At 47.5% G+C, this 12,280-nt stretch overlaps 24 non-coding genes across 24 annotated transcripts; all 24 read right to left on the reverse strand.

The window, feature by feature from the left end:
- Positions 1–364: 364 nt before the first annotated feature.
- Trnat-agu (transfer RNA threonine (anticodon AGU)) lies at positions 365–436 on the reverse strand. Its single transcript has one exon. It is a non-coding gene; the product is annotated as a tRNA-Thr (tRNA).
- A 322-nt stretch (positions 437–758) lies between these two features.
- On the reverse strand, positions 759–831 carry Trnak-cuu (transfer RNA lysine (anticodon CUU)). The gene has a single exon. It is a non-coding gene; the product is annotated as a tRNA-Lys (tRNA).
- A 439-nt stretch (positions 832–1,270) lies between these two features.
- On the reverse strand, positions 1,271–1,343 carry Trnar-ucg (transfer RNA arginine (anticodon UCG)). Its single transcript has one exon. It is a non-coding gene; the product is annotated as a tRNA-Arg (tRNA).
- A 551-nt stretch (positions 1,344–1,894) lies between these two features.
- Positions 1,895–1,966, reverse strand: Trnat-agu (transfer RNA threonine (anticodon AGU)). The gene has a single exon. It is a non-coding gene; the product is annotated as a tRNA-Thr (tRNA).
- Positions 1,967–2,288: 322 nt separating this feature from the next.
- Positions 2,289–2,361, reverse strand: Trnak-cuu (transfer RNA lysine (anticodon CUU)). The gene has a single exon. It is a non-coding gene; the product is annotated as a tRNA-Lys (tRNA).
- Positions 2,362–2,800: 439 nt separating this feature from the next.
- Positions 2,801–2,873, reverse strand: Trnar-ucg (transfer RNA arginine (anticodon UCG)). Its single transcript has one exon. It is a non-coding gene; the product is annotated as a tRNA-Arg (tRNA).
- A 545-nt stretch (positions 2,874–3,418) lies between these two features.
- Trnat-agu (transfer RNA threonine (anticodon AGU)) lies at positions 3,419–3,490 on the reverse strand. Its single transcript has one exon. It is a non-coding gene; the product is annotated as a tRNA-Thr (tRNA).
- Positions 3,491–3,812: 322 nt separating this feature from the next.
- Positions 3,813–3,885, reverse strand: Trnak-cuu (transfer RNA lysine (anticodon CUU)). Its single transcript has one exon. It is a non-coding gene; the product is annotated as a tRNA-Lys (tRNA).
- Positions 3,886–4,324: 439 nt separating this feature from the next.
- Positions 4,325–4,397, reverse strand: Trnar-ucg (transfer RNA arginine (anticodon UCG)). The gene has a single exon. It is a non-coding gene; the product is annotated as a tRNA-Arg (tRNA).
- A 545-nt stretch (positions 4,398–4,942) lies between these two features.
- On the reverse strand, positions 4,943–5,014 carry Trnat-agu (transfer RNA threonine (anticodon AGU)). Its single transcript has one exon. It is a non-coding gene; the product is annotated as a tRNA-Thr (tRNA).
- A 322-nt stretch (positions 5,015–5,336) lies between these two features.
- Positions 5,337–5,409, reverse strand: Trnak-cuu (transfer RNA lysine (anticodon CUU)). The gene has a single exon. It is a non-coding gene; the product is annotated as a tRNA-Lys (tRNA).
- Positions 5,410–5,848: 439 nt separating this feature from the next.
- On the reverse strand, positions 5,849–5,921 carry Trnar-ucg (transfer RNA arginine (anticodon UCG)). The gene has a single exon. It is a non-coding gene; the product is annotated as a tRNA-Arg (tRNA).
- Positions 5,922–6,466: 545 nt separating this feature from the next.
- Trnat-agu (transfer RNA threonine (anticodon AGU)) lies at positions 6,467–6,538 on the reverse strand. Its single transcript has one exon. It is a non-coding gene; the product is annotated as a tRNA-Thr (tRNA).
- Positions 6,539–6,860: 322 nt separating this feature from the next.
- Trnak-cuu (transfer RNA lysine (anticodon CUU)) lies at positions 6,861–6,933 on the reverse strand. The gene has a single exon. It is a non-coding gene; the product is annotated as a tRNA-Lys (tRNA).
- A 439-nt stretch (positions 6,934–7,372) lies between these two features.
- Trnar-ucg (transfer RNA arginine (anticodon UCG)) lies at positions 7,373–7,445 on the reverse strand. The gene has a single exon. It is a non-coding gene; the product is annotated as a tRNA-Arg (tRNA).
- Positions 7,446–7,993: 548 nt separating this feature from the next.
- Trnat-agu (transfer RNA threonine (anticodon AGU)) lies at positions 7,994–8,065 on the reverse strand. Its single transcript has one exon. It is a non-coding gene; the product is annotated as a tRNA-Thr (tRNA).
- Positions 8,066–8,387: 322 nt separating this feature from the next.
- Trnak-cuu (transfer RNA lysine (anticodon CUU)) lies at positions 8,388–8,460 on the reverse strand. The gene has a single exon. It is a non-coding gene; the product is annotated as a tRNA-Lys (tRNA).
- Positions 8,461–8,899: 439 nt separating this feature from the next.
- On the reverse strand, positions 8,900–8,972 carry Trnar-ucg (transfer RNA arginine (anticodon UCG)). The gene has a single exon. It is a non-coding gene; the product is annotated as a tRNA-Arg (tRNA).
- A 551-nt stretch (positions 8,973–9,523) lies between these two features.
- On the reverse strand, positions 9,524–9,595 carry Trnat-agu (transfer RNA threonine (anticodon AGU)). The gene has a single exon. It is a non-coding gene; the product is annotated as a tRNA-Thr (tRNA).
- Positions 9,596–9,917: 322 nt separating this feature from the next.
- Trnak-cuu (transfer RNA lysine (anticodon CUU)) lies at positions 9,918–9,990 on the reverse strand. Its single transcript has one exon. It is a non-coding gene; the product is annotated as a tRNA-Lys (tRNA).
- A 439-nt stretch (positions 9,991–10,429) lies between these two features.
- Positions 10,430–10,502, reverse strand: Trnar-ucg (transfer RNA arginine (anticodon UCG)). The gene has a single exon. It is a non-coding gene; the product is annotated as a tRNA-Arg (tRNA).
- A 551-nt stretch (positions 10,503–11,053) lies between these two features.
- Positions 11,054–11,125, reverse strand: Trnat-agu (transfer RNA threonine (anticodon AGU)). The gene has a single exon. It is a non-coding gene; the product is annotated as a tRNA-Thr (tRNA).
- Positions 11,126–11,447: 322 nt separating this feature from the next.
- Trnak-cuu (transfer RNA lysine (anticodon CUU)) lies at positions 11,448–11,520 on the reverse strand. The gene has a single exon. It is a non-coding gene; the product is annotated as a tRNA-Lys (tRNA).
- A 439-nt stretch (positions 11,521–11,959) lies between these two features.
- Trnar-ucg (transfer RNA arginine (anticodon UCG)) lies at positions 11,960–12,032 on the reverse strand. Its single transcript has one exon. It is a non-coding gene; the product is annotated as a tRNA-Arg (tRNA).
- Positions 12,033–12,280: the final 248 nt, after the last annotated feature.

The following is a 12,280-nucleotide window of genomic DNA, read 5'->3' on the forward strand; positions in this document are numbered from 1 at the left end:
AACAAGAGGTTGCAAATCAGCTTCAATCGCTTACTGCCATCTCAGTCGGTTGCAGAAGGTACCTCACCCTATGTCATACAAAGGCGAGTTGCCGCTATTACCAAGGCGGCGGCGGCGCCGACGACGACAACCGCGAGGGTCTCTACCAGGGGTAGAAAATACTTCACAAGAACTAAGTATTTCACGTCGGCATTCTCCAGAGACTGCCAAAAGCAGCAGTTTCTGGTGCCTACTTTAATAGCACCATTCGCACTTTTCATTTGCGAAAGCATTTCTTAAATACCGCACCCATTCATAATTTTTTTTATTCTTGACCGCTTTTTTCGAAAGGGCTACGGTAGAAGGGGCTGTTACAAAATTCGTTTGCCTCCTGTGAGGATCGAACTCACGACCTCTGGTTTACTAGACCAGCGCTCTGCCACTGAGCTAAGGAGGCGCCGCCTGGTGCATTTTTCGGGTACTTTATTCTTATGGAGTAGTGAATCGGAGCCCTTCAGCTGGAAACGCACCGCATTAGCGACCATTATTTGTATTTAGTTAGCACAGCTGCTGCTTTCCTACACATGTCACACGATATCGATGTACACCTAAAATTCCAAATACAACACATTTATTTCATTTCAGAGTTACTTTCAGCTTCAAAAACCATTCCTCTGATATTCATACGAAGCTAGGCATCGTCGTAACCCGTTACGTTCATTACGCAAAGCTCACGAGAGGGGCGCAGGTTGCATCCGCGTAGACACAAAATTTCGCGCCGCCCAGCGTGGGGCTCGAACCCACGACCCTGAGATTAAGAGTCTCATGCTCTACCGACTGAGCTAGCCGGGCTCCACACAACGCATTACGAGCCATACAATACTTATGGGACCTGCGACCATCTATGAAAGGTCCTTTTCACTACAGCTTATTTCCTGCTGCCACAAATGAGCTACAATCCTATTCAATGAAAAATTGTGTCCGAAAGGAATCAAATCTACTTGAAATGATACGTGGCTATCAGCACCGTTATTCAACACACATGCTCGACTGTGCGCAGACGCCTGTGGCGTAGCTCTTGGGTCCTGAATCAGACGCAGTAGTTCCAACAAAAACTCTCCTGATCGAAACAGTGCCGAAAATTTCGCCACAGAACCCCCTTGTCTTGCTTGTGCTTCAGGTAGACGCCGGTTTGCAGCCAGGAAGCGGACAGCAGCAACTTTCAACTAGTTTTGTAGTACTCAAACAACACAGCAAAACAGCATGCATCTTTTGCAGAACTGGAAAAAGTCGACCGTGACAGGATTCGAACCAGCAATCTTCGGATCCGAAGTCCGACGCCTTATCCATTAGGCCACACGGTCACTGGCGCAATCTGCTTCCCCACACACACCTCATTTTCGCCATTTGTACGCTTGCCGGAATGAATTTCCCATCTTTGACGCAATTCTCCATCTCCAATTTCAGTACTATAAATGCGATGCTACTTCTTGCTGTGTCCCATCGCAAGTTACATTCAAGCCCTTATGACGCTGATCAAACAAGAGGTTGCAAATCAGCTTCAATCGCTTACTGCCATCTCAGTCGGTTGCAGAAGGTACCTCACCCTATGTCATACAAAGGCGAGTTGCCGCTATTACCAAGGCGGCGGCGGCGCCGACGACGACGACGACGACGACAACCGCGAGGGTCTCTACCAGGGGTAGAAAATACTTCACAAGAACTAAGTATTTCACGTCGGCATTCTCCAGAGACTGCCAAAAGCAGCAGTTTCTGGTGCCTACTTTAATAGCACCATTCGCACTTTTCATTTGCGAGAGCATTTCTTAAATACCGCACCCATTCATAATTTTTTTTATTCTTGACCGCTTTTTTCGAAAGGGCTACGGTAGAAGGGGCTGTTACAAAATTCGTTTGCCTCCTGTGAGGATCGAACTCACGACCTCTGGTTTACTAGACCAGCGCTCTGCCACTGAGCTAAGGAGGCGCCGCCTGGTGCATTTTTCGGGTACTTTATTCTTATGGAGTAGTGAATCGGAGCCCTTCAGCTGGAAACGCACCGCATTAGCGACCATTATTTGTATTTAGTTAGCACAGCTGCTGCTTTCCTACACATGTCACACGATATCGATGTACACCTAAAATTCCAAATACAACACATTTATTTCATTTCAGAGTTACTTTCAGCTTCAAAAACCATTCCTCTGATATTCATACGAAGCTAGGCATCGTCGTAACCCGTTACGTTCATTACGCAAAGCTCACGAGAGGGGCGCAGGTTGCATCCGCGTAGACACAAAATTTCGCGCCGCCCAGCGTGGGGCTCGAACCCACGACCCTGAGATTAAGAGTCTCATGCTCTACCGACTGAGCTAGCCGGGCTCCACACAACGCATTACGAGCCATACAATACTTATGGGACCTGCGACCATCTATGAAAGGTCCTTTTCACTACAGCTTATTTCCTGCTGCCACAAATGAGCTACAATCCTATTCAATGAAAAATTGTGTCCGAAAGGAATCAAATCTACTTGAAATGATACGTGGCTATCAGCACCGTTATTCAACACACATGCTCGACTGTGCGCAGACGCCTGTGGCGTAGCTCTTGGGTCCTGAATCAGACGCAGTAGTTCCAACAAAAACTCTCCTGATCGAAACAGTGCCGAAAATTTCGCTACAGAACCCCCTTGTCTTGCTTGTGCTTCAGGTAGACGCCGGTTTGCAGCCAGGAAGCGGACAGCAGCAACTTTCAACTAGTTTTGTAGTACTCAAACAACACAGCAAAACAGCATGCATCTTTTGCAGAACTGGAAAAAGTCGACCGTGACAGGATTCGAACCAGCAATCTTCGGATCCGAAGTCCGACGCCTTATCCATTAGGCCACACGGTCACTGGCGCAATCTGCTTCCCCACACACACCTCATTTTCGCCATTTGTACGCTTGCCGGAATGAATTTCCCATCTTTGACGCAATTCTCCATCTCCAATTTCAGTACTATAAATGCGATGCTACTTCTTGCTGTGTCCCATCGCAAGTTACATTCAAGCCCTTATGACGCTGATCAAACAAGAGGTTGCAAATCAGCTTCAATCGCTTACTGCCATCTCAGTCGGTTGCAGAAGGTACCTCACCCTATGTCATACAAAGGCGAGTTGCCGCTATTACCAAGGCGGCGGCGGCGCCGACGACGACGACGACAACCGCGAGGGTCTCTACCAGGGGTAGAAAATACTTCACAAGAACTAAGTATTTCACGTCGGCATTCTCCAGAGACTGCCAAAAGCAGCAGTTTCTGGTGCCTACTTTAATAGCACCATTCGCACTTTTCATTTGCGAGAGCATTTCTTAAATACCGCACCCATTCATAATTTTTTTTATTCTTGACCGCTTTTTTCGAAAGGGCTACGGTAGAAGGGGCTGTTACAAAATTCGTTTGCCTCCTGTGAGGATCGAACTCACGACCTCTGGTTTACTAGACCAGCGCTCTGCCACTGAGCTAAGGAGGCGCCGCCTGGTGCATTTTTCGGGTACTTTATTCTTATGGAGTAGTGAATCGGAGCCCTTCAGCTGGAAACGCACCGCATTAGCGACCATTATTTGTATTTAGTTAGCACAGCTGCTGCTTTCCTACACATGTCACACGATATCGATGTACACCTAAAATTCCAAATACAACACATTTATTTCATTTCAGAGTTACTTTCAGCTTCAAAAACCATTCCTCTGATATTCATACGAAGCTAGGCATCGTCGTAACCCGTTACGTTCATTACGCAAAGCTCACGAGAGGGGCGCAGGTTGCATCCGCGTAGACACAAAATTTCGCGCCGCCCAGCGTGGGGCTCGAACCCACGACCCTGAGATTAAGAGTCTCATGCTCTACCGACTGAGCTAGCCGGGCTCCACACAACGCATTACGAGCCATACAATACTTATGGGACCTGCGACCATCTATGAAAGGTCCTTTTCACTACAGCTTATTTCCTGCTGCCACAAATGAGCTACAATCCTATTCAATGAAAAATTGTGTCCGAAAGGAATCAAATCTACTTGAAATGATACGTGGCTATCAGCACCGTTATTCAACACACATGCTCGACTGTGCGCAGACGCCTGTGGCGTAGCTCTTGGGTCCTGAATCAGACGCAGTAGTTCCAACAAAAACTCTCCTGATCGAAACAGTGCCGAAAATTTCGCTACAGAACCCCCTTGTCTTGCTTGTGCTTCAGGTAGACGCCGGTTTGCAGCCAGGAAGCGGACAGCAGCAACTTTCAACTAGTTTTGTAGTACTCAAACAACACAGCAAAACAGCATGCATCTTTTGCAGAACTGGAAAAAGTCGACCGTGACAGGATTCGAACCAGCAATCTTCGGATCCGAAGTCCGACGCCTTATCCATTAGGCCACACGGTCACTGGCGCAATCTGCTTCCCCACACACACCTCATTTTCGCCATTTGTACGCTTGCCGGAATGAATTTCCCATCTTTGACGCAATTCTCCATCTCCAATTTCAGTACTATAAATGCGATGCTACTTCTTGCTGTGTCCCATCGCAAGTTACATTCAAGCCCTTATGACGCTGATCAAACAAGAGGTTGCAAATCAGCTTCAATCGCTTACTGCCATCTCAGTCGGTTGCAGAAGGTACCTCACCCTATGTCATACAAAGGCGAGTTGCCGCTATTACCAAGGCGGCGGCGGCGCCGACGACGACGACGACAACCGCGAGGGTCTCTACCAGGGGTAGAAAATACTTCACAAGAACTAAGTATTTCACGTCGGCATTCTCCAGAGACTGCCAAAAGCAGCAGTTTCTGGTGCCTACTTTAATAGCACCATTCGCACTTTTCATTTGCGAGAGCATTTCTTAAATACCGCACCCATTCATAATTTTTTTTATTCTTGACCGCTTTTTTCGAAAGGGCTACGGTAGAAGGGGCTGTTACAAAATTCGTTTGCCTCCTGTGAGGATCGAACTCACGACCTCTGGTTTACTAGACCAGCGCTCTGCCACTGAGCTAAGGAGGCGCCGCCTGGTGCATTTTTCGGGTACTTTATTCTTATGGAGTAGTGAATCGGAGCCCTTCAGCTGGAAACGCACCGCATTAGCGACCATTATTTGTATTTAGTTAGCACAGCTGCTGCTTTCCTACACATGTCACACGATATCGATGTACACCTAAAATTCCAAATACAACACATTTATTTCATTTCAGAGTTACTTTCAGCTTCAAAAACCATTCCTCTGATATTCATACGAAGCTAGGCATCGTCGTAACCCGTTACGTTCATTACGCAAAGCTCACGAGAGGGGCGCAGGTTGCATCCGCGTAGACACAAAATTTCGCGCCGCCCAGCGTGGGGCTCGAACCCACGACCCTGAGATTAAGAGTCTCATGCTCTACCGACTGAGCTAGCCGGGCTCCACACAACGCATTACGAGCCATACAATACTTATGGGACCTGCGACCATCTATGAAAGGTCCTTTTCACTACAGCTTATTTCCTGCTGCCACAAATGAGCTACAATCCTATTCAATGAAAAATTGTGTCCGAAAGGAATCAAATCTACTTGAAATGATACGTGGCTATCAGCACCGTTATTCAACACACATGCTCGACTGTGCGCAGACGCCTGTGGCGTAGCTCTTGGGTCCTGAATCAGACGCAGTAGTTCCAACAAAAACTCTCCTGATCGAAACAGTGCCGAAAATTTCGCTACAGAACCCCCTTGTCTTGCTTGTGCTTCAGGTAGACGCCGGTTTGCAGCCAGGAAGCGGACAGCAGCAACTTTCAACTAGTTTTGTAGTACTCAAACAACACAGCAAAACAGCATGCATCTTTTGCAGAACTGGAAAAAGTCGACCGTGACAGGATTCGAACCAGCAATCTTCGGATCCGAAGTCCGACGCCTTATCCATTAGGCCACACGGTCACTGGCGCAATCTGCTTCCCCACACACACCTCATTTTCGCCATTTGTACGCTTGCCGGAATGAATTTCCCATCTTTGACGCAATTCTCCATCTCCAATTTCAGTACTATAAATGCGATGCTACTTCTTGCTGTGTCCCATCGCAAGTTACATTCAAGCCCTTATGACGCTGATCAAACAAGAGGTTGCAAATCAGCTTCAATCGCTTACTGCCATCTCAGTCGGTTGCAGAAGGTACCTCACCCTATGTCATACAAAGGCGAGTTGCCGCTATTACCAAGGCGGCGGCGGCGCCGACGACGACGACGACAACCGCGAGGGTCTCTACCAGGGGTAGAAAATACTTCACAAGAACTAAGTATTTCACGTCGGCATTCTCCAGAGACTGCCAAAAGCAGCAGTTTCTGGTGCCTACTTTAATAGCACCATTCGCACTTTTCATTTGCGAGAGCATTTCTTAAATACCGCACCCATTCATAATTTTTTTTATTCTTGACCGCTTTTTTCGAAAGGGCTACGGTAGAAGGGGCTGTTACAAAATTCGTTTGCCTCCTGTGAGGATCGAACTCACGACCTCTGGTTTACTAGACCAGCGCTCTGCCACTGAGCTAAGGAGGCGCCGCCTGGTGCATTTTTCGGGTACTTTATTCTTATGGAGTAGTGAATCGGAGCCCTTCAGCTGGAAACGCACCGCATTAGCGACCATTATTTGTATTTAGTTAGCACAGCTGCTGCTTTCCTACACATGTCACACGATATCGATGTACACCTAAAATTCCAAATACAACACATTTATTTCATTTCAGAGTTACTTTCAGCTTCAAAAACCATTCCTCTGATATTCATACGAAGCTAGGCATCGTCGTAACCCGTTACGTTCATTACGCAAAGCTCACGAGAGGGGCGCAGGTTGCATCCGCGTAGACACAAAATTTCGCGCCGCCCAGCGTGGGGCTCGAACCCACGACCCTGAGATTAAGAGTCTCATGCTCTACCGACTGAGCTAGCCGGGCTCCACACAACGCATTACGAGCCATACAATACTTATGGGACCTGCGACCATCTATGAAAGGTCCTTTTCACTACAGCTTATTTCCTGCTGCCACAAATGAGCTACAATCCTATTCAATGAAAAATTGTGTCCGAAAGGAATCAAATCTACTTGAAATGATACGTGGCTATCAGCACCGTTATTCAACACACATGCTCGACTGTGCGCAGACGCCTGTGGCGTAGCTCTTGGGTCCTGAATCAGACGCAGTAGTTCCAACAAAAACTCTCCTGATCGAAACAGTGCCGAAAATTTCGCTACAGAACCCCCTTGTCTTGCTTGTGCTTCAGGTAGACGCCGGTTTGCAGCCAGGAAGCGGACAGCAGCAACTTTCAACTAGTTTTGTAGTACTCAAACAACACAGCAAAACAGCATGCATCTTTTGCAGAACTGGAAAAAGTCGACCGTGACAGGATTCGAACCAGCAATCTTCGGATCCGAAGTCCGACGCCTTATCCATTAGGCCACACGGTCACTGGCGCAATCTGCTTCCCCACACACACCTCATTTTCGCCATTTGTACGCTTGCCGGAATGAATTTCCCATCTTTGACGCAATTCTCCATCTCCAATTTCAGTACTATAAATGCGATGCTACTTCTTGCTGTGTCCCATCGCAAGTTACATTCAAGCCCTTATGACGCTGATCAAACAAGAGGTTGCAAATCAGCTTCAATCGCTTACTGCCATCTCAGTCGGTTGCAGAAAGTACCTCACCCTATGTCATACAAAGGCGAGTTGCCGCTATTACCAAGGCGGCGGCGGCGCCGACGACGACGACGACGACAACCGCGAGGGTCTCTACCAGGGGTAGAAAATACTTCACAAGAACTAAGTATTTCACGTCGGCATTCTCCAGAGACTGCCAAAAGCAGCAGTTTCTGGTGCCTACTTTAATAGCACCATTCGCACTTTTCATTTGCGAGAGCATTTCTTAAATACCGCACCCATTCATAATTTCTTTTATTCTTGACCGCTTTTTTCGAAAGGGCTACGGTAGAAGGGGCTGTTACAAAATTCGTTTGCCTCCTGTGAGGATCGAACTCACGACCTCTGGTTTACTAGACCAGCGCTCTGCCACTGAGCTAAGGAGGCGCCGCCTGGTGCATTTTTCGGGTACTTTATTCTTATGGAGTAGTGAATCGGAGCCCTTCAGCTGGAAACGCACCGCATTAGCGACCATTATTTGTATTTAGTTAGCACAGCTGCTGCTTTCCTACACATGTCACACGATATCGATGTACACCTAAAATTCCAAATACAACACATTTATTTCATTTCAGAGTTACTTTCAGCTTCAAAAACCATTCCTCTGATATTCATACGAAGCTAGGCATCGTCGTAACCCGTTACGTTCATTACGCAAAGCTCACGAGAGGGGCGCAGGTTGCATCCGCGTAGACACAAAATTTCGCGCCGCCCAGCGTGGGGCTCGAACCCACGACCCTGAGATTAAGAGTCTCATGCTCTACCGACTGAGCTAGCCGGGCTCCACACAACGCATTACGAGCCATACAATACTTATGGGACCTGCGACCATCTATGAAAGGTCCTTTTCACTACAGCTTATTTCCTGCTGCCACAAATGAGCTACAATCCTATTCAATGAAAAATTGTGTCCGAAAGGAATCAAATCTACTTGAAATGATACGTGGCTATCAGCACCGTTATTCAACACACATGCTCGACTGTGCGCAGACGCCTGTGGCGTAGCTCTTGGGTCCTGAATCAGACGCAGTAGTTCCAACAAAAACTCTCCTGATCGAAACAGTGCCGAAAATTTCGCTACAGAACCCCCTTGTCTTGCTTGTGCTTCAGGTAGACGCCGGTTTGCAGCCAGGAAGCGGACAGCAGCAACTTTCAACTAGTTTTGTAGTACTCAAACAACACAGCAAAACAGCATGCATCTTTTGCAGAACTGGAAAAAGTCGACCGTGACAGGATTCGAACCAGCAATCTTCGGATCCGAAGTCCGACGCCTTATCCATTAGGCCACACGGTCACTGGCGCAATCTGCTTCCCCACACACACCTCATTTTCGCCATTTGTACGCTTGCCGGAATGAATTTCCCATCTTTGACGCAATTCTCCATCTCCAATTTCAGTACTATAAATGCGATGCTACTTCTTGCTGTGTCCCATCGCAAGTTACATTCAAGCCCTTATGACGCTGATCAAACAAGAGGTTGCAAATCAGCTTCAATCGCTTACTGCCATCTCAGTCGGTTGCAGAAGGTACCTCACCCTATGTCATACAAAGGCGAGTTGCCGCTATTACCAAGGCGGCGGCGGCGCCGACGACGACGACGACGACGACAACCTCGAGGGTCTCTACCAGGGGTAGAAAATACTTCACAAGAACTAAGTATTTCACGTCGGCATTCTCCAGAGACTGCCAAAAGCAGCAGTTTCTGGTGCCTACTTTAATAGCACCATTCGCACTTTTCATTTGCGAGAGCATTTCTTAAATACCGCACCCATTCATAATTTTTTTTATTCTTGACCGCTTTTTTCGAAAGGGCTACGGTAGAAGGGGCTGTTACAAAATTCGTTTGCCTCCTGTGAGGATCGAACTCACGACCTCTGGTTTACTAGACCAGCGCTCTGCCACTGAGCTAAGGAGGCGCCGCCTGGTGCATTTTTCGGGTACTTTATTCTTATGGAGTAGTGAATCGGAGCCCTTCAGCTGGAAACGCACCGCATTAGCGACCATTATTTGTATTTAGTTAGCACAGCTGCTGCTTTCCTACACATGTCACACGATATCGATGTACACCTAAAATTCCAAATACAACACATTTATTTCATTTCAGAGTTACTTTCAGCTTCAAAAACCATTCCTCTGATATTCATACGAAGCTAGGCATCGTCGTAACCCGTTACGTTCATTACGCAAAGCTCACGAGAGGGGCGCAGGTTGCATCCGCGTATACACAAAATTTCGCGCCGCCCAGCGTGGGGCTCGAACCCACGACCCTGAGATTAAGAGTCTCATGCTCTACCGACTGAGCTAGCCGGGCTCCACACAACGCATTACGAGCCATACAATACTTATGGGACCTGCGACCATCTATGAAAGGTCCTTTTCACTACAGCTTATTTCCTGCTGCCACAAATGAGCTACAATCCTATTCAATGAAAAATTGTGTCCGAAAGGAATCAAATCTACTTGAAATGATACGTGGCTATCAGCACCGTTATTCAACACACATGCTCGACTGTGCGCAGACGCCTGTGGCGTAGCTCTTGGGTCCTGAATCAGACGCAGTAGTTCCAACAAAAACTCTCCTGATCGAAACAGTGCCGAAAATTTCGCTACAGAACCCCCTTGTCTTGCTTGTGCTTCAGGTAGACGCCGGTTTGCAGCCAGGAAGCGGACAGCAGCAACTTTCAACTAGTTTTGTAGTACTCAAACAACACAGCAAAACAGCATGCATCTTTTGCAGAACTGGAAAAAGTCGACCGTGACAGGATTCGAACCAGCAATCTTCGGATCCGAAGTCCGACGCCTTATCCATTAGGCCACACGGTCACTGGCGCAATCTGCTTCCCCACACACACCTCATTTTCGCCATTTGTACGCTTGCCGGAATGAATTTCCCATCTTTGACGCAATTCTCCATCTCCAATTTCAGTACTATAAATGCGATGCTACTTCTTGCTGTGTCCCATCGCAAGTTACATTCAAGCCCTTATGACGCTGATCAAACAAGAGGTTGCAAATCAGCTTCAATCGCTTACTGCCATCTCAGTCGGTTGCAGAAGGTACCTCACCCTATGTCATACAAAGGCGAGTTGCCGCTATTACCAAGGCGGCGGCGGCGCCGACGACGACGACGACGACGACAACCGCGAGGGTCTCTACCAGGGGTAGAAAATACTTCACAAGAACTAAGTATTTCACGTCGGCATTCTCCAGAGACTGCCAAAAGCAGCAGTTTCTGGTGCCTACTTTAATAGCACCATTCGCACTTTTCATTTGCGAGAGCATTTCTTAAATACCGCACCCATTCATAATTTTTTTTATTCTTGACCGCTTTTTTCGAAAGGGCTACGGTAGAAGGGGCTGTTACAAAATTCGTTTGCCTCCTGTGAGGATCGAACTCACGACCTCTGGTTTACTAGACCAGCGCTCTGCCACTGAGCTAAGGAGGCGCCGCCTGGTGCATTTTTCGGGTACTTTATTCTTATGGAGTAGTGAATCGGAGCCCTTCAGCTGGAAACGCACCGCATTAGCGACCATTATTTGTATTTAGTTAGCACAGCTGCTGCTTTCCTACACATGTCACACGATATCGATGTACACCTAAAATTCCAAATACAACACATTTATTTCATTTCAGAGTTACTTTCAGCTTCAAAAACCATTCCTCTGATATTCATACGAAGCTAGGCATCGTCGTAACCCGTTACGTTCATTACGCAAAGCTCACGAGAGGGGCGCAGGTTGCATCCGCGTAGACACAAAATTTCGCGCCGCCCAGCGTGGGGCTCGAACCCACGACCCTGAGATTAAGAGTCTCATGCTCTACCGACTGAGCTAGCCGGGCTCCACACAACGCATTACGAGCCATACAATACTTATGGGACCTGCGACCATCTATGAAAGGTCCTTTTCACTACAGCTTATTTCCTGCTGCCACAAATGAGCTACAATCCTATTCAATGAAAAATTGTGTCCGAAAGGAATCAAATCTACTTGAAATGATACGTGGCTATCAGCACCGTTATTCAACACACATGCTCGACTGTGCGCAGACGCCTGTGGCGTAGCTCTTGGGTCCTGAATCAGACGCAGTAGTTCCAACAAAAACTCTCCTGATCGAAACAGTGCCGAAAATTTCGCTACAGAACCCCCTTGTCTTGCTTGTGCTTCAGGTAGACGCCGGTTTGCAGCCAGGAAGCGGACAGCAGCAACTTTCAACTAGTTTTGTAGTACTCAAACAACACAGCAAAACAGCATGCATCTTTTGCAGAACTGGAAAAAGTCGACCGTGACAGGATTCGAACCAGCAATCTTCGGATCCGAAGTCCGACGCCTTATCCATTAGGCCACACGGTCACTGGCGCAATCTGCTTCCCCACACACACCTCATTTTCGCCATTTGTACGCTTGCCGGAATGAATTTCCCATCTTTGACGCAATTCTCCATCTCCAATTTCAGTACTATAAATGCGATGCTACTTCTTGCTGTGTCCCATCGCAAGTTACATTCAAGCCCTTATGACGCTGATCAAACAAGAGGTTGCAAATCAGCTTCAATCGCTTACTGCCATCTCAGTCGGTTGCAGAAGGTACCTCACCCTATG

Source organism: Schistocerca serialis, chromosome 7 (genome assembly GCF_023864345.2).
Source record: "Schistocerca serialis cubense isolate TAMUIC-IGC-003099 chromosome 7, iqSchSeri2.2, whole genome shotgun sequence".
NCBI classification, from domain to species: domain Eukaryota; kingdom Metazoa; phylum Arthropoda; class Insecta; order Orthoptera; family Acrididae; genus Schistocerca; species Schistocerca serialis.